Raw genomic sequence first — 22065 nt, forward strand, 5'->3', positions numbered from 1 at the left:
ACACCATACGTTCCATATACAGAAGGGGAATTATATAAGTAACATTATTACTGTTGAGAATGACAGGAGTCAGATCTAGTTACACCATACGTTACATATACAGAAGGGGAAATGTATAAGTAACATTATTACTGGTGAGAATGAAAGGAGTCAGATCTAGTTACACCATATGTTCCATATACAGAAGGGGAAATGTATAAGTAACATTATTACTGGTGAGAATGACAGGAGTCAGATCTAGTTACACCATACGTTACATATACACAATGGGAAATGTATAAGTGTCATTACTGGTGAGAATAACAGGAGTCAGGTCTAGTTACACCATACGTTACATATACAGAAGGGAAATTATATAAGTAACGTTATTACTGGTGAGAATGAAAGGAGTCAGATCTAGTTACACCATACGTTACATATACAGAAGGGAAATTATATAAGTAACATTATTACTGGTGAGAATGACAGGAGTCAGATCTAGTTACACCATACTTTACATATACAGAAGGGGAATTATATAAGTAACATTATTACTGTTGAGAATGACAGGAGTCAGATCTAGTTACACCATACGTTACATATACAGAACGGGAAATGTATAAGTAACATTATTACTGGTGAGAATGAAAGGCGTCAGATCTAGTTACACCATATGTTACATATACAGAACGGGAAATGTATAAGTAACATTATTACTGGTGAGAATGAAAGGAGTCAGATCTAGTTACACCATATGTTACATATACAGAAGGGGAAATGTATAAGTAACATTATTACTGGTGAGAGTGACAGGAGTCAGATCTAGTTACACCATATGTTCCATATACAGAAGGGGAAATGTATAAGTAACATTATTACTGGTGAGAATGACAGGAGTCAGATTCTAGTTACACCATACGTTACATATACACAGTGGGAAATGTATAGGTATCATTACTGGTGAGAGTGACAGAAATCAGATCTAGTTACACCATACGTTACATATACAGAAGGGGAAATGTATAAGTAACATTATTACTGGTGATAATGACAGGAGTCAGATCTAGTTACACCATACGTTACATATACAGAAGGGGAAATGTATAATTATCATTACTGGTGAGAATGACAGGAGTCAGATCTAGTTACACCATACGTTACATATACAGAAGGGGAAATGTATAAGTAACATTATTACCGGTGAGAATGACAGGAGTCAGATCTAATTACACCATACTTTACATATACAGAAGGGGAAATGTATAAGTATCATTATTACTGGTGAGAATGACAGGAGTCAGATCTAGTTACACCATACGTTCCATATACAGAAGGGGAAATGTATAAGTAACATTATTACTGGTGAGAATGACAGGTGTTAGATCTAGTTACACCATACGTTACATATACAGAAGGGAAATTATATAAGTAACATTATTACTGGTGAGAATGACAGGAGTCAGATCTAGTTACACCATACGTTACATATACAGAAGGGAAATTATATAAGTAACATTATTACTGGTGAGAATGACAGGAGTCAGATCTAGTTACACCATACTTTACATATACAGAAGGGGAATTATATATGTAACATTATTACTGTTGAGAATGACAGGAGTCAGATCTAGTTACACCATACGTTACACATACAGAACGGGAAATGTATAAGTAACATTATTACTGGTGAGGATGAAAGGAGTCAGATCTAGTTACACCATATGTTACATATACAGAAGGGGAAATGTATAAGTAACATTATTACTGGTGAGAGTGACAGGAGTCAGATCTAGTTACACCATATGTTCCATATACAGAAGGGGAAATGTATAAGTAACATTATTACTGGTGAGAATGACAGGAGTCAGATTCTAGTTACACCATACGTTACATATACACAATGGGAAATGTATAAGTGTCATTACTGGTGAGAATAACAGGAGTCAGGTCTAGTTACACCATACGTTCCATATACAGAAGGGAAATTATATAAGTAACGTTATTACTGGTGAGAATGACAGGAGTCAGATCTAGTTACACCATAAGTTCCATATACAAAAGGGGCAATGTATAAGTAACATTATTACCGGTAAGAATGACAGGAGTCAGATCTAGTTACACCATACGTTACATAAACAGAAGGGGAAATGTATAAGTAACATTATTACTGGTGAGAATGAAAGGAGTCAGATCTAGTTACACCATACGTTACATATACAGAAGAGGAAATGTATAAGTAACATTAATACTGGTGAGAATGACAGGAGTCAGATCTAGTTACACCATATGTTACATATACAGAAGGGTAAATGTATAAGTAACATTATTACTGGTGAGAATGACAGGAGTCAGATCTAGTTACACCATACGTTCCATATACAGAAGGGGAATTATATAAGTAACATTATTACTGTTGAGAATGACAGGAGTCAGATCTAGTTACACCATACGTTACATATACAGAAGGGGAAATGTATAAGTAACATTATTACTGGTGAGAATGAAAGGAGTCAGATCTAGTTACACCATATGTTCCATATACAGAAGGGGAAATGTATAAGTAACATTATTACTGGTGAGAATGACAGGAGTCAGATCTAGTTACACCATACGTTACATATACACAATGGGAAATGTATAAGTGTCATTACTGGTGAGAATAACAGGAGTCAGGTCTAGTTACACCATACGTTACATATACAGAAGGGAAATTATATAAGTAACGTTATTACTGGTGAGAATGAAAGGAGTCAGATCTAGTTACACCATACGTTACATATACAGAAGGGAAATTATATAAGTAACATTATTACTGGTGAGAATGACAGGAGTCAGATCTAGTTACACCATACTTTACATATACAGAAGGGGAATTATATAAGTAACATTATTACTGTTGAGAATGACAGGAGTCAGATCTAGTTACACCATACGTTACATATACAGAACGGGAAATGTATAAGTAACATTATTACTGGTGAGAATGAAAGGCGTCAGATCTAGTTACACCATATGTTACATATACAGAACGGGAAATGTATAAGTAACATTATTACTGGTGAGAATGAAAGGAGTCAGATCTAGTTACACCATATGTTACATATACAGAAGGGGAAATGTATAAGTAACATTATTACTGGTGAGAGTGACAGGAGTCAGATCTAGTTACACCATATGTTCCATATACAGAAGGGGAAATGTATAAGTAACATTATTACTGGTGAGAATGACAGGAGTCAGATTCTAGTTACACCATACGTTACATATACACAGTGGGAAATGTATAGGTATCATTACTGGTGAGAGTGACAGAAATCAGATCTAGTTACACCATACGTTACATATACAGAAGGGGAAATGTATAAGTAACATTATTACTGGTGATAATGACAGGAGTCAGATCTAGTTACACCATACGTTACATATACAGAAGGGGAAATGTATAATTATCATTACTGGTGAGAATGACAGGAGTCAGATCTAGTTACACCATACGTTACATATACAGAAGGGGAAATGTATAAGTAACATTATTACCGGTGAGAATGACAGGAGTCAGATCTAATTACACCATACTTTACATATACAGAAGGGGAAATGTATAAGTATCATTATTACTGGTGAGAATGACAGGAGTCAGATCTAGTTACACCATACGTTCCATATACAGAAGGGGAAATGTATAAGTAACATTATTACTGGTGAGAATGACAGGTGTTAGATCTAGTTACACCATACGTTACATATACAGAAGGGAAATTATATAAGTAACATTATTACTGGTGAGAATGACAGGAGTCAGATCTAGTTACACCATACGTTACATATACAGAAGGGAAATTATATAAGTAACATTATTACTGGTGAGAATGACAGGAGTCAGATCTAGTTACACCATACTTTACATATACAGAAGGGGAATTATATATGTAACATTATTACTGTTGAGAATGACAGGAGTCAGATCTAGTTACACCATACGTTACACATACAGAACGGGAAATGTATAAGTAACATTATTACTGGTGAGGATGAAAGGAGTCAGATCTAGTTACACCATATGTTACATATACAGAAGGGGAATTATATTAGTAACATTATTACTGATTAGAGTGATAGGAGTCAGATCTAGTTACACCATACGTTACATATACAGAAGGGAAATTATATAAGTAACATTATTACTGGTGAGAATGACAGGAGTCAGATCTAGTTACACCATACTTTACATATACAGAAGGGGAATTATATATGTAACATTATTACTGTTGAGAATGACAGGAGTCAGATCTAGTTACACCATACGTTACACATACAGAACGGGAAATGTATAAGTAACATTATTACTGGTGAGAATGACAGGAGTCAGATCTAGTTACACCATACGTTACACATACAGAACGGGAAATGTATAAGTAACATTATTACTGGTGAGGATGAAAGGAGTCAGATCTAGTTACACCATACGTTACATATACAGAAGGGGAAATGTATAAGTAACATTATTACTGGTGAGAGTGACAGGAGTCAGATCTAGTTACACCATATGTTCCATATACAGAAGGGGAAATGTATAAGTAACATTATTACTGGTGAGAATGACAGGAGTCAGATTCTAGTTACACCATACGTTACATATACACAATGGGAAATGTATAGGTATCATTACTGGTGAGAATAACAGGAGTCAGGTCTAGTTACACCATACGTTACATATACAGAAGGGTAAATGTATAAGTAACATTAATACTGGTGAGAATGACAGGAGTCAGATCTAGTTACACCATACATTACATATACAGAAGGGAAATGTATTAGTAACATTATTACAGGTGAGAACGACAGGAGTCAGATCTAGTTACACCATATGTTACATATACAGAAGGAGAAATGTATAAGTAACATTACTGGTGAGAATGACAGGAGTCAGATCTAGTTACACCATACGTTACATATACAGAAGAGGAAATGTATAAGTAACATTACCGGTGAGAATGACAGGAGTCAGATCTAGTTACACCATACGTTACATATACAGAAGGGAAATGTATTAGTAACATTATTACAGGTGAGAACGACAGGAGTCAGATCTAGTTACACCATATGTTACATATACAGAAGGAGAAATGTATAAGTAACATTACTGGTGAGAATGACAGGAGTCAGATCTAGTTACACCATACGTTACATATACAGAAGGGGAAATGTATAAGTAACATTATTACCGGTGAAAGTGACAGGAGTCAGATCTAGTTACACCATACGTTACATATACAGAAGGGGAAATGTATAAGTAACATTATTACTGGTGAGAATGACAGGAGTCAGATCTAGTTACACCATACATATCATATACAGAAGGGGAAATGTATTAGTAACATTATTACTGGTGAGAATGACAGGAGTCAGATCTAGTTACACCATACATTACATATACAGAAGGGGAAATGTATAAGTAACATTATTACTGGTGAGAATGACAGGAGTCAGATCTAGTTACACCATACGTTACATATACAGAAAGGGAAATGTATAAGTAACGTTATTACTGGTGAGAATGACAGAAGTCAGATCTAGTTACACCATACGTTACATATACAGAAAGGGAAATGTATAAGTAACGTTATTACTGGTGAGAATGACAGAAGTCAGACCTAGTTACACCATACGTTACATTTACAGAAGGGGAAATGTATAAGTAACATTATTACTGGTGAGAATGACAGGAGTCAGATCTAGTTACACCATACATATCATATACAGAAGGGGAAATGTATTAGTAACATTATTACTGGTGAGAATGACAGGAGTCAGATCTAGTTACACCATACATTACATATACAGAAGGGGAAATGTATAAGTAACATTATTACTGGTGAGAATGACAGGAGTCAGATCTAGTTACACCATACGTTACATATACAGAAAGGGAAATGTATAAGTAACGTTATTACTGGTGAGAATGACAGAAGTCAGATCTAGTTACACCATACGTTACATATACAGAAAGGGAAATGTATAAGTAACGTTATTACTGGTGAGAATGACAGGAGTCAGATCTAGTTACACCATACGTTACATATACAGAAAGGGAAATGTATAAGTAACGTTATTACTGGTGAGAATGACAGAAGTCAGATCTAGTTACACCATACGTTACATATACAGAAAGGGAAATGTATAAGTAACGTTATTACTGGTGAGAATGACAGAAGTCAGACCTAGTTACACCATACGTTACATTTACAGAAGGGGAAATGTATAAGTAACATTATTACTGGTGAGAATGACAGGAGTCAGATCTAGTTACACCATACATATCATATACAGAAGGGGAAATGTATTAGTAACATTATTACTGGTGAGAATGACAGGAGTCAGATCTAGTTACACCATACATTACATATACAGAAGGGGAAATGTATAAGTAACATTATTACTGGTGAGAATGACAGGAGTCAGATCTAGTTACACCATACGTTACATATACAGAAAGGGAAATGTATAAGTAACGTTATTACTGGTGAGAATGACAGAAGTCAGATCTAGTTACACCATACGTTACATATACAGAAAGGGAAATGTATAAGTAACGTTATTACTGGTGAGAATGACAGGAGTCAGATCTAGTTACACCATACGTTACATATACAGAAAGGGAAATGTATAAGTAACGTTATTACTGGTGAGAATGACAGAAGTCAGATCTAGTTACACCATACGTTACATATACAGAAAGGGAAATGTATAAGTAACGTTATTACTGGTGAGAATGACAGAAGTCAGACCTAGTTACACCATACGTTACATATACAGAAGGGGAAATGTATAAGTAACATTATTACTGGTGAGAATGACCGGAGGTAGATCTAGTTACACCATATGTTCCATATACAGAAGGGGAAATGTATAAGTAACATTATTACTGGTGAGAATGACAGAAGTCAGATCTAGTTACACCATACGTTCCATATACAGAAGGGGAAATGTATAAGTAACATTATTACTGGTGAGAATGACAGGAGTCAGATCTAGTTACACCATACGTTACATATACAGAAGGGGAAATGTATAAGTAACATTATTACTGGTGAGAGTGACAGGAGTCAGATCTAGTTACACCATATGTTACATATACAGAAGGGGAAATGTATAAGTAACATTATTACTGGTGAGAGTGACAGGAGTCAGATCTAGTTACACCATATGTTACATATACAGAAGGGGAAATGTATAAGTAACATTATTACTGGTGAGAATGACAGGAGTCAGATCTAGTTACACCATACGTTACATATACAGAAGGGGAAATGTATAAGTAACATTATTACTGGTGAGAATGACAGGAGTCAGATCTAGTTACACCATACGTTACATATACAGAAGGGGAAATGTATAAGTAACATTATTACTGGTGAGAATGACAGGAGTCAGATCTAGTTACACCATACGTTCCATATACAGAAGGGGAAATGTATAAGTAACATTATTACTGGTGAGAATGACAGGAGTCAGATCTAGTTACACCATACGTTCCATATACAGAAGGGGAAATGTATAAGTAACATTATTACTGGTGAGAATGACAGGAGTAATATCTAGTTACACCATACGTTACATATACAGAAGGTGAAATGTATAAGTAACATTATTACCGGTGAGAATGACAGGAGTCAGATCTAGTTACACCATATGTTCCATATACACAATGGGAAATGTATAAGTATCATTATTACTGGTGAGAGTGACAGGAGTCAGATCTAGTTACACCATACGTTACATATACAGAAGGGGAAATGTATAAGTAACATTATTACTGGTGAGAGTGACAGGAGTCAGATCTAGTTACACCATACGTTACATATACAGAAGGGGAAATGTATAAGTAACATTATTACTGGTGAGAGTTACAGGAGTCAGATCTAGTTACACCATACGTTACATATACAGAAGGGGAAATGTATAAGTAACATTATTACTGGTGAGAATGAGAGGAGTCAGATCTAGTTACACCATACGTTACATATACAGAAGGGGAAATGTATAAGTAACATTATTACTGGTGAGAATGACAGGAGTCAGATCTAGTTACACCATACGTTACATTTACAGAAGGGGAAATGTATAAGTAACATTATTACTGGTGAGAATGACAGGAGTCAGATCTAGTTACACCATACATTACATATACAGAAGGGGAAATGTATAAGTAACATTATTACTGGTGAGAATGACCGGAGTCAGATCTAGTTTACACCATATGTTCCATATACAGAAGGGGAAATGTATAAGTAACATTATTACTGGTGAGAATGACAGGAGTCAGATCTAGTTACACCATACGTTACATATACAGAAGGGAAATGTATTAGTAACATTATTACAGGTGAGAACGACAGGAGTCAGATCTAGTTACACCATATGTTACATATACAGAAGGAGAAATGTATAAGTAACATTACTGGTGAGAATGACAGGAGTCAGATCTAGTTACACCATACGTTACATATACAGAAGGGGAAATGTATAAGTAACATTATTACCGGTGAGAGTGACAGGAGTCAGATCTAGTTACACCATACGTTACATTTACAGAAGGGGAAATGTATAAGTAACATTATTACTGGTGAGAATGACAGGAGTCAGATCTAGTTACACCATACATATCATATACAGAAGGGGAAATGTATTAGTAACATTATTACTGGTGAGAATGACAGGAGTCAGATCTAGTTACACCATACATTACATATACAGAAGGGGAAATGTATAAGTAACATTATTACTGGTGAGAATGACAGGAGTCAGATCTAGTTACACCATACGTTACTTATACAGAAAGGGAAATGTATAAGTAACGTTATTACTGGTGAGAATGACAGAAGTCAGATCTAGTTACACCATACGTTACATATACAGAAAGGGAAATGTATAAGTAACGTTATTACTGGTGAGAATGACAGGAGTCAGATCTAGTTACACCATACGTTACATATACAGAAAGGGAAATGTATAAGTAACGTTATTACTGGTGAGAATGACAGAAGTCAGATCTAGTTACACCATACGTTACATATACAGAAAGGGAAATGTATAAGTAACGTTATTACTGGTGAGAATGACAGGAGTCAGATCTAGTTACACCATACGTTACATATACAGAAAGGGAAATGTATAAGTAACGTTATTACTGGTGAGAATGACAGAAGTCAGATCTAGTTACACCATACGTTACATATACAGAAAGGGAAATGTATAAGTAACGTTATTACTGGTGAGAATGACAGAAGTCAGACCTAGTTACACCATACGTTACATATACAGAAGGGGAAATGTATAAGTAACATTATTACTGGTGAGAATGACCGGAGGTAGATCTAGTTACACCATATGTTCCATATACAGAAGGGGAAATGTATAAGTAACATTATTACTGGTGAGAATGACAGAAGTCAGATCTAGTTACACCATACGTTCCATATACAGAAGGGGAAATGTATAAGTAACATTATTACTGGTGAGAATGACAGGAGTCAGATCTAGTTACACCATACGTTACATATACAGAAGGGGAAATGTATAAGTAACATTATTACTGGTGAGAGTGACAGGAGTCAGATCTAGTTACACCATATGTTACATATACAGAAGGGGAAATGTATAAGTAACATTATTACTGGTGAGAGTGACAGGAGTCAGATCTAGTTACACCATATGTTACATATACAGAAGGGGAAATGTATAAGTAACATTATTACTGGTGAGAATGACAGGAGTCAGATCTAGTTACACCATACGTTACATATACAGAAGGGGAAATGTATAAGTAACATTATTACTGGTGAGAATGACAGGAGTCAGATCTAGTTACACCATACGTTACATATACAGAAGGGGAAATGTATAAGTAACATTATTACTGGTGAGAATGACAGGAGTCAGATCTAGTTACACCATACGTTCCATATACAGAAGGGGAAATGTATAAGTAACATTATTACTGGTGAGAATGACAGGAGTCAGATCTAGTTACACCATACGTTCCATATACAGAAGGGGAAATGTATAAGTAACATTATTACTGGTGAGAATGACAGGAGTAATATCTAGTTACACCATACGTTACATATACAGAAGGTGAAATGTATAAGTAACATTATTACCGGTGAGAATGACAGGAGTCAGATCTAGTTACACCATATGTTCCATATACACAATGGGAAATGTATAAGTATCATTATTACTGGTGAGAGTGACAGGAGTCAGATCTAGTTACACCATACGTTACATATACAGAAGGGGAAATGTATAAGTAACATTATTACTGGTGAGAGTGACAGGAGTCAGATCTAGTTACACCATACGTTACATATACAGAAGGGGAAATGTATAAGTAACATTATTACTGGTGAGAGTTACAGGAGTCAGATCTAGTTACACCATACGTTACATATACAGAAGGGGAAATGTATAAGTAACATTATTACTGGTGAGAATGAGAGGAGTCAGATCTAGTTACACCATACGTTACATATACAGAAGGGGAAATGTATAAGTAACATTATTACTGGTGAGAATGACAGGAGTCAGATCTAGTTACACCATACGTTACATTTACAGAAGGGGAAATGTATAAGTAACATTATTACTGGTGAGAATGACAGGAGTCAGATCTAGTTACACCATACATTACATATACAGAAGGGGAAATGTATAAGTAACATTATTACTGGTGAGAATGACCGGAGTCAGATCTAGTTTACACCATATGTTCCATATACAGAAGGGGAAATGTATAAGTAACATTATTACTGGTGAGAATGACAGGAGTCAGATCTAGTTACACCATACGTTACATATACAGAAGGGAAATGTATTAGTAACATTATTACAGGTGAGAACGACAGGAGTCAGATCTAGTTACACCATATGTTACATATACAGAAGGAGAAATGTATAAGTAACATTACTGGTGAGAATGACAGGAGTCAGATCTAGTTACACCATACGTTACATATACAGAAGGGGAAATGTATAAGTAACATTATTACCGATGAGAGTGACAGGAGTCAGATCTAGTTACACCATACGTTACATTTACAGAAGGGGAAATGTATAAGTAACATTATTACTGGTGAGAATGACAGGAGTCAGATCTAGTTACACCATACATATCATATACAGAAGGGGAAATGTATTAGTAACATTATTACTGGTGAGAATGACAGGAGTCAGATCTAGTTACACCATACATTACATATACAGAAGGGGAAATGTATAAGTAACATTATTACTGGTGAGAATGACAGGAGTCAGATCTAGTTACACCATACGTTACTTATACAGAAAGGGAAATGTATAAGTAACGTTATTACTGGTGAGAATGACAGAAGTCAGATCTAGTTACACCATACGTTACATATACAGAAAGGGAAATGTATAAGTAACGTTATTACTGGTGAGAATGACAGGAGTCAGATCTAGTTACACCATACGTTACATATACAGAAAGGGAAATGTATAAGTAACGTTATTACTGGTGAGAATGACAGAAGTCAGATCTAGTTACACCATACGTTACATATACAGAAAGGGAAATGTATAAATAACGTTATTACTGGTGAGAATGACAGAAGTCAGACCTAGTTACACCATACGTTACATATACAGAAGGGGAAATGTATAAGTAACATTATTACTGGTGAGAGTGACAGGAGTCAGATCTAGTTACACCATACTTTCCATATACACAATGGGAAATGTATAAGTATCATTATTACTGGTGAGAATGACAGGAGTCGGATCTAGTTACACCATACGTTCCATATACAGAAGGGGAAATGTATAAGTAACATTATTACTGGTGAGAATGACAGGAGTAATATCTAGTTACACCATACGTTACATATACAGAAGGGGAAATGTATAAGTAACATTATTACCGGTGAGAGTGACAGGAGTCAGATCTAGTTACACCATACTTTCCATATACACAATGGGAAATGTATAAGTATCATTATTACTGGTGAGAATGACAGGAGTCGGATCTAGTTACACCATACGTTACATATACAGAAGGGGAAATGTATAAGTAACATTATTACTGGTGAGATGACAGGAGTCAGATCTAGTTACACCATACGTTACATTTACAGAAGGGGAAATGTATAAGTAACATTATTACTGGTGAGAATGACAGGAGTCAGATCTAGTTACACCATACATTACATATACAGAAGGGGAAATGTATAAGTAACATTATTACTGGTGAGAATGACAGGAGTCAGATCTAGTTACACCATATGTTCCATATACAGAAGGGGAAATGTATAAGTAACATTATTACTGGTGAGAATGACAGGAGTCAGATCTAGTTACACCATACGTTACATATACAGAAAGGGAAATGTATAAGTAACATTATTACTGGTGAGAATGACAGGAGTCAGATCTAGTTACACCATACGTTCCATATACAGAAGGGGAATTATATAAGTAACATTATTACTTGTGAGAATGACAGGAGTCAGATCTAGTTACACCATACGTTACATATACAGAAAGGAAAATGTATAAGTAACATTATTACTGGTGAGAGTGACAAGAGTCAGATCTAGTAACACCATACGTTCCATATACAGAAGGGGAAATGTATAAGTAACATTATAACTGGTGAGAATGACAGGAGTCAGATCTAGTTACACCATACGTTACATATACAGAAGGGGAAATGTATAAGTAACACTATTACTGGTGAGAATGACAGGAGTCAGATCTAGTTACACCATACGTTACATATACAGAAGGGGAAATGTATAAGTAACATTATTACTGGTGAGAATGACTGGAGTCAGATCTAGTTACACCATACATTACATATACAGAAGGGGAAATGTATAAGTAACATTATTACTGGTGAGAGTGACAGGAGTCAGATCTAGTTACACCATACGTTACATATACAGAAGGGGAAATGTATAAGTAATTTTATTACTGGTGAGAATGACAGGAGTCAGATCTAGTTACACCATACCGTACATATACAGAAGGGGATATGTATAAGTAACATTATTACTGGTGAGAGTGACAGGAGTCAGATCTAGTTACACCATACATTACATATACAGAAGGGGAAATGTATAAGTAACATTATTACCGGTGAGACTGACGGGTCAGATCTAGTTACACCATACGTTACATATACAGAAGGGGAAATGTATAAGTAACATTATTACTGGTGAGAATGACAGGAGTCAGATCTAGTTACACCATACGTTACATATACAGAAGAGGAAATGTATAAGTAATGTTATTACTGGTGAGAATGACAGAAGTCAGATCTAGTTACACCATACGTTACATATACAGAAGGGGAAATGTATAAGTAACATTATTACTGGTGAGAATGACAGGAGTCAGATCTAGTTACACCAGACGTTACATATACAGAAGGGGAAATGTATAAGTACATTATTACTGGTGAGAATGACAGGAGTCAGATCTAGTTACACCATACGTTACATATACAGAAGGGGAAATGTATAAGTAACATTATTACTGGTGAGAGTTACAGGAGTCAGATCTAGTTACACCATACGTTACATATACAGAGGGGGAAATGTATAAGTAACATTAATACCGGTGAGAATGACAGGAGTCGGATCTAGTTACACCATACGTTACATATACAGAAGGGGAAATGTATAAGTAACATTATTACTGGTGAGAGTGACAGGAGTCAGATCTAGTTACACCATACTTTACATATACAGAAGGGGAAATGTATAAGTAACATTATTACTGGTGAGAATTACAGGAGTCAGATCTAGTTACATCATACATTCCATATACAGAAGGGGAAATGTATAAGTAACATTATTACTGGTGAGAATGACAGGAGTCAGATCTAGTTACACCATACGTTACATATACAGAAGGGGAAATGTATAAGTAACATTATTACTGGTGAGAATGACAGGAGTCAGATCTAGTTACACCATACGTTACATATACAGAGGGGGAAATGTATAAGTAACATTATTACTGGTGAGAATGACAGGCGTAAGATCTAGTTACACCATACGTTACATATACAGAAGGGGAAATGTATAAGTAACATCATTACTGGTGAGAGTGACAGGAGTCAGATCTAGTTACACCATACATTACATATTCAGAAGGGGAAATGTATAAGTAACATTATTACTGGTGAGAATGACAGGAGTCAGATCTAGTTACACCATACGTTACATATACAGAAGGGGAAATGTATAAGTAACATTATTACTGGTGAGAATGACAGATGTCAGATCTAGTTACACCATACGTTCCATATACAGAAGGGGAAATGTATAAGTAACATTATTACTGGTGAGAATGACAGGAGTCAGATCTAGTTACACCATACGTTACATATACAGAAGGGGAAATGTATAAGTAACATTTTTACTGGTGAGAGTTACAGGAGTCAGATCTAGTTACACCATACGTTACATATACAGAAGGGGAAATGTATAAGTTACATTATTACCGGTGAGAATGACAGATGTCAGATCTAGTTACACCATACGTTACATATACAGAAGGGGAAATGTATAAGTAACATTATTACTGGTGAGAGTTACAGGAGTCAGATCTAGTTACACCATACGTTACATATACAGAAGGAGAAATGTATAAGTAACATTATTACTGGTGAGAATGAGAGGAGTCAGATCTAGTTACACCATACGTTACATATACAGAAGGGGAAATGTATAAGTAACATTATTACCGGTGAGAATGACAGCAGTCAGATCTAGTTACACCATACGTTACATATACAGAAGGGAAAATGTATAAGTAACATTATTACTGGTGAGAGTGACAGGAGTCAGATCTAGTTACACCATACGTTACATATACAGAAGGGGAAATGTATAAGTAACATTATTACTGATGAGAGTGACAGGAGTCAGATCTAGTTACACCATACGTTCCATATACAGAAGGGGAAATGTATAAGTAGCATTATTACTGATGAGAGTTACAGGAGTCAGATCTAGTTACACCATACGTTACATATACAGAAGGGGAAATGTATAAGTAACATTATTACTGGTGAGAATGACAGGAGTCAGATCTAGTTACACCATACGTTACATATACAGAAGGGGAAATGTATAAGTAACATTATTACTGGTGAGAATGACAGGAGTCAGATCTAGTTACACCATACGTTCCATATACAGAAGGGGAAATATATAAGTAACATTATTACCGGTGAGAATGACAGGAGTCAGATCTAGTTACATCATACGTTACATATACAGAAGGGGAAATGTATAAGTAGCATTATTACTGGTGAGAATGACAGGAGTCAGATCTAGTTACACCATATGTTCCATATACAGAAGGGGAAATGTATAAGTAGCATTATTACTGGTGAGAATGACAGGAGTCAGATCTAGTTACACCATACGTTACATATACAGAAGGAGAAATGTATAAGTAACATTATTACTGGTGAGAGTTACAGGAGTCAGATCTAGTTACACCATACGTTACATATACAGAAGGGGAAATGTATAAGTAACATTATTACCGGTGAGAATGACAGGAGTCAGATCTAGTTACACCATACGTTACATATACAGAAGGGGAAATGTATAAGTAACATTATTACTGGTGAGAATGACAGGAGTCAGATCTAGTTACACCATACGTTACATATACAGAAGGGGAAATGTATAAGTAACATTATTACTGGTGAGAGTTACAGGAGTCAGATCTAGTTACACCATACGTTACATATACAGAAGGGGAAATGTATAAGTAACATTATTACCGGTGAGAATGACAGGAGTCAGATCTAGTTACACCATACGTTACATATACAGAAGGGGAAATGTATAAGTAACATTATTACTGATGAGAGTGACAGGAGTCAGATCTAGTTACACCATACGTTCCATATACAGAAGGGGAAATGTATAAGTAGCATTATTACTGATGAGAGTTACAGGAGTCAGATCTAGTTACACCATACGTTACATATACAGAAGGGGAAATGTATAAGTAACATTATTACTGGTGAGAATGACAGATGTCAGATCTAGTTACACCATACGTTCCATATACAGAAGGGGAAATGTATAAATAACATTATTACTGGTGAGAATGACAGGAGTCAGATCTAGTTACACCATACGTTACATATACAGAAGGGGAAATATATAAGTAACATTATTACCGGTGAGAATGACAGGAGTCAGATCTAGTTACATCATATGTTACATATACAGAAGGGGAAATGTATAAGTAACATTATTACTGGTGAGAATGACAGAAGTCTGATCTAGTTATACCATACGTTACATATACAGAAGGGGAAATGTATAAGTAACATTAGTACTGGTGAGAATGACAGGCGTAAGATCTAGTTACACCATACGTTACATATACAGAAGGGGAAATGTATAAGTAACATCATTACTGGTGAGAGTGACAGGAGTCAGATCTAGTTACACCATACATTACATATTCAGAAGGGGAAATGTATAAGTAACATGATTACTGTTGAGAATGACAGGAGTCAGATCTAGTTACATCATACGTTACATATACAGAAGGGGAAATGTATAAGTAACATTATTACTGGTGAGAATGACAGAAGTCTGATCTAGTTACACCATACGTTACATATACAGAAGGGGAAATGTATAAGTAACATTATTACCGGTGAGAATGACAGGAGTCAGATCTAGTTACACCATACGTTACATATACAGAAGGGAAAATGTATAAGTAACATTATTACTGGTTAGAGTGACAGGAGTCAGATCTAGTTACACCATACGTTACATATACAGAAGGGGAAATGTATAAGTAACATTATTACTGGTGAGAATGACAGGAGTCAGATCTAGTTACACCATACGTTACATATACAGAAGGGGAAATATATAAGTAACATTATTACTGGTGAGAATGACAGGAGTCAGATCTAGTTACACCATAAGTTACATATACAGAAAGGGAAATGTATAAGTAACATTATTACTGGTGAGAATGACAGGAGTCAGATCTAGTTACACCATACGTTACATATACAGAAGGGGAAATGTATAAGTAACATTATTACTGGTGAGAATGACAGGAGTCAGATCTAGTTACACCATACGTTCCATATACAGAAGGGGAAATATATAAGTAACATTATTACCGGTGAGAATGACAGGAGTCAGATCTAGTTACATCATACGTTACATATACAGAAGGGGAAATGTATAAGTAACATTATTACTGGTGAGAGTTACAGGAGTCAGATCTAGTTACACCATACGTTACATATACAGAAGGGGAAATGTATAAGTAACATTATTACTGGTGAGAAGGACAGAAGTCAGATCTAGTTACACCATACGTTACATATACAGAAGGGGAAATGTATAAGTAACATTATTACTGGTGAGAGTGACAGGAGTCAGATCTAGTTACACCATACGTTACATATACAGAAGGGGAAATGTATAAGTAACATTATTACTGGTGAGAATGACAGGAGTCAGATCTAGTTACACCATACGTTACATATACAGAAGGGGAAATGTATAAGTAACATTATTACTGGTGAGAATGACAGGAGTCAGATCTAGTTACACCGTACGTTACATATACAGAAGGGGAAATGTATAAGTAACATTATTACTGGTGAGAATGACAGGAGTCAGATCTAGTTACACCATACGTTACATATACAGAAGGGGAAATGTATAAGTAACATTATTACTGGTGAGAGTTACAGGAGTCAGATCTAGTTACACCATACATTACATATACAGAAGGAGAAATGTATAAGTAACATTATTACTGGTGAGAATGACAGGAGTCAGATCTAGTTACACCATACGTTACATATACAGAGGGGGAAATGTATAAGTAACATTAATACCGGTGAGAATGACAGGAGTCGGATCTAGTTACACCATACGTTACATATACAGAAGGGGAAATGTATAAGTAACATTATTACTGGTGAGAATGACAGGAGTCAGATCTAGTTACACCATACGTTACATATACAGAAGGGGAAATGTATAAGTAACATTATTACTGGTGAGAGTGACAGGAGTCAGATCTAGTTACACCATACTTTACATATACAGAAGGGGAAATGTATAAGTAACATTATTACTGGTGAGAATGACAGGAGTCAGATCTAGTTACACCATACGTTACATATACAGAAGGGGAAATATATAAGTAACATTATTACTGGTGAGAGTGACAGGAGTCAGATCTAGTTACACCATACGTTACATATACAGAAGGGGAAATGTATAAGTAATATTATTACTGGTGAGAGTGACAGGAGTCAGATCTAGTTACACCATACGTCACATATACAGAAGGGGAAATGTATAAGTAATATTATTACTGGTGAGAATGACAGGAGTCAGATCTAGTTACTCCATACGTTACATATACAGAAGGGGAAATGTATAAGTAACATTATTACTGGTGAGAATGACAGGAGTCAGATCTAGTTACACCATACGTTACATATACAGAAGGGGAAATGTATAAGTAACAATTTTCCTGGTGAAAATGACAGGAGTCAGATCTAGTTACACCATACGTTTCATATACAGAAGGGGAAATGTATAAGTAACATTATTACTGGTGAGAATGACAGGAGTCAGATCTAGTTACACCATACGTTCCATATACAGAAGGGGAAATGTATAAGTAACATTATTACTGGTGAGAGTGACAGGAGTCCGATCTAGTTACACCATACGTTACATATACAGAAGGGGAAATGTATAAGTAACATTATTACTGGTGAGAATGACAGGAGTCAGATCTAGTTACACCATACGTTACATATACAGAAGGGGAAATGTATAAGTAACAATTTTCCTGGTGAAAATGACAGGAGTCAGATCTAGTTACACCATACGTTACATATACAGAAGGGGAAATGTATAAGTAACATTATTACTGGTGAGAGTGACAGGAGTCCGATCTAGTTACACCATACGTTACATATACAGAAGGGGAAATGTATAAGTAACATTATTACTGGTGAGAATGACAGGAGTCAGATCTAGTTACACCATATGTACCATATACAGAAGGGCAAATGTATAAGTAACATTATTACTGGTGAGAATGACAGAAGTCAGATCTAGTTATAACATACGTTACATATACAGAAGGGGAAATGTATAAGTAACATTATTACTGGTGAGAATGACAGGAGTCAGATCTAGTTACACCATACGTTACATATACAGAAGGGGAAATGTATAAGTAACATTATTACTGGTGAGAATGACAGGAGTCAGATCTAGTTACACCATACGTTACATATACAGAAGGGGATATGTATAAGTAACATTATTACTGGTGAGAATGACAGGAGTCAGATCTAGTTACACCATACGTTACATATACAGAAGGAGAAATGTATAAGTAACATTATTACTGGTGAGAATGACAGGAGTCGGATCTAGTTACACCATAAGTTACATATACAGAAGGGGAAATGTATAAGTAACATTATTACCAGTGAGAATGACAGGAGTCAGATCTAGTTACACCATACGTTCCATATACAGAAGGGGAAATGTATAAGTAACATTATTACTGGTGAGAATGACAGGAGTCAGATCTAGTTACACCATATGTTACATATACAGAAGGGGAAATGTATAAGTAACATTATTACTGGTGAGAATGACAGGAGTCAGATCTAGTTACACCATATGTTACATATACAGAAGGGGAAATGTATAAGTAACATTATTACTGGTGAGAATGACAGGAGTCAGATCTAGTTACACCATACGTTACATATACAGAAGGGGAAATGTATAAGTATCATTATTACTGGTGAGAGTGACAGGAGTCAGATATAGTTACACCATATGTTACATATACAGAAGGAGAAATGTATAAGTAACATTATTACTGGTGAGAATGACAGAAGTCAGATCTAGTTACACCATACATTACATATACAGAAGGGGAAATGTATAAGTAACATTATTACTGGTGAGAATGACAGGAGTCAGATCTAGTTACATCATACGTTACATATACAGAAGGGGAAATGTATAAGTAACATTATTACTGGTGAGAACAACAGGAGTCAGATATACTTACACCATACGTTCCATATACAGAAGGGGAAATGTATAAGTATCATTATTACTGGTGATAATGACAGGAGTCAGATCTAGTTACACCATACGTTCCATATACAGAAGGGGAAATGTATAAGTAACATTATTACTGGTGAGAATGACAGGAGTCAGATCTAGTTACACCATACGTTCCATATACAGAAAGGGAAATGTATAAGTAACATTATTACTGGTGAGAATGACAGGAGTCAGATCTAGTTACACCATACGTTCCATATACAGAAGGGGAAATGTATAAGTAACATTATTACCAGTGAGAATGACAGAAGTCAGATCTAGTTACACCATACGTCACATATACAGAAGGGGATATGTATAAGTAACATTATTACTGGTGAGAATGACAGGAGTCAGATCTAGTTACACCATATGTTACATATACAGAAGGGCAAATGTATAAGTAACATTATTACTGGTGAGAATGACAGAAGTCAGATCTAGTTATAACATACGTTACATATATAGAAGGGGAAATGTATAAGTAACATTATTACTGGTGAGAATGACAGGAGTCAGATCTAGTTACACCATACGTTACATATACAGAAGGGGAAATGTATAAGTAACATTATTACTGGTGAGAGTGACAGGAGTCAGATCTAGTTACACCATACGTCACATATACAGAAGGGGATATGTATAAGTAACATTATTACTGGTGAGAATGACAGGAGTCAGATCTAGTTACACCATACATTACATATACAGAAGGGGAAATGTATAAGTAACATTATTACTGGTGAGAATGACAGGAGTCAGATCTAGTTACACCATACATTACATATACAGAAGGGGAAATGTATAAGTAACATTATTACTGGTGAGAATGACAGGAGTCAGATCTAGTTACACCATACGTTACATATACAGAAGGGGAAATGTATAAGTAACATTTTTACTGGTGAGAGTTACAGGAGTCAGATCTAGTTACACCATACATTACATATACAGAAGGGGAAATGTATAAGTAACATTATTACTGGTGAGAATGACAGGAGTCAGATCTAGGTACACCATACATTACATATACAGAAGGGGAAATGTATAAGTGACATTATTACTGGTGAGAATGACAGGAGTCAGATCTAGTTACACCATACATTACATATACAGAAGGGGAAATGTATAAGTGACATTATTACTGGTGAGAATGACAGGAGTCAGATCTAGTTACACCATACGTTACATATACAGAAGGGGAAATGTATAAGTAACATTATTACTGGTGAGAATGACAGGAGTCAGATCTAGTTACACCATACGTTACATATACAGAAGGGGAAATGTATAAGTAACATTTTTACTGGTGAGAGTTACAGGAGTCAGATCTAGTTACACCATACATTACATATACAGAAGGGGAAATGTATAAGTAACATTATTACTGGTGAGAATGACAGGAGTCAGATCTAGGTACACCATACATTACATATACAGAAGGGGAAATGTATAAGTGACATTATTACTGGTGAGAATGACAGGAGTCAGATCTAGTTACACCATACATTACATATACAGAAGGGGAAATGTATAAGTGACATTATTACTGGTGAGAATGACAGGAGTCAGATCTAGTTACACCATACGTTACATATACAGAAGGGGAAATGTATAAGTAACATTATTACTGGTGAGAATGACAGGAGTCAGATCTAGTTACACCATACGTTCCATATACAGAAGGGGAAATGTATAAGTTACATTATTACCGGTGAGAATGACAGATGTCAGATCTAGTTACACCATACGTTACATATACAGAAGGAGAAATGTATAAGTAACATTATTACTGGTGAGAATGACAGAAGTCAGATCTAGTTACACCATACATTACATATACAGAAGGGGAAATGTATAAGTAACATTATTACTGGTGAGAATGACAGGAGTCAGA

The sequence above is a fragment of the Pseudophryne corroboree genome, assembly GCF_028390025.1.
Source record: "Pseudophryne corroboree isolate aPseCor3 chromosome 3 unlocalized genomic scaffold, aPseCor3.hap2 SUPER_3_unloc_8, whole genome shotgun sequence".
NCBI lineage: Eukaryota > Metazoa > Chordata > Amphibia > Anura > Myobatrachidae > Pseudophryne > Pseudophryne corroboree.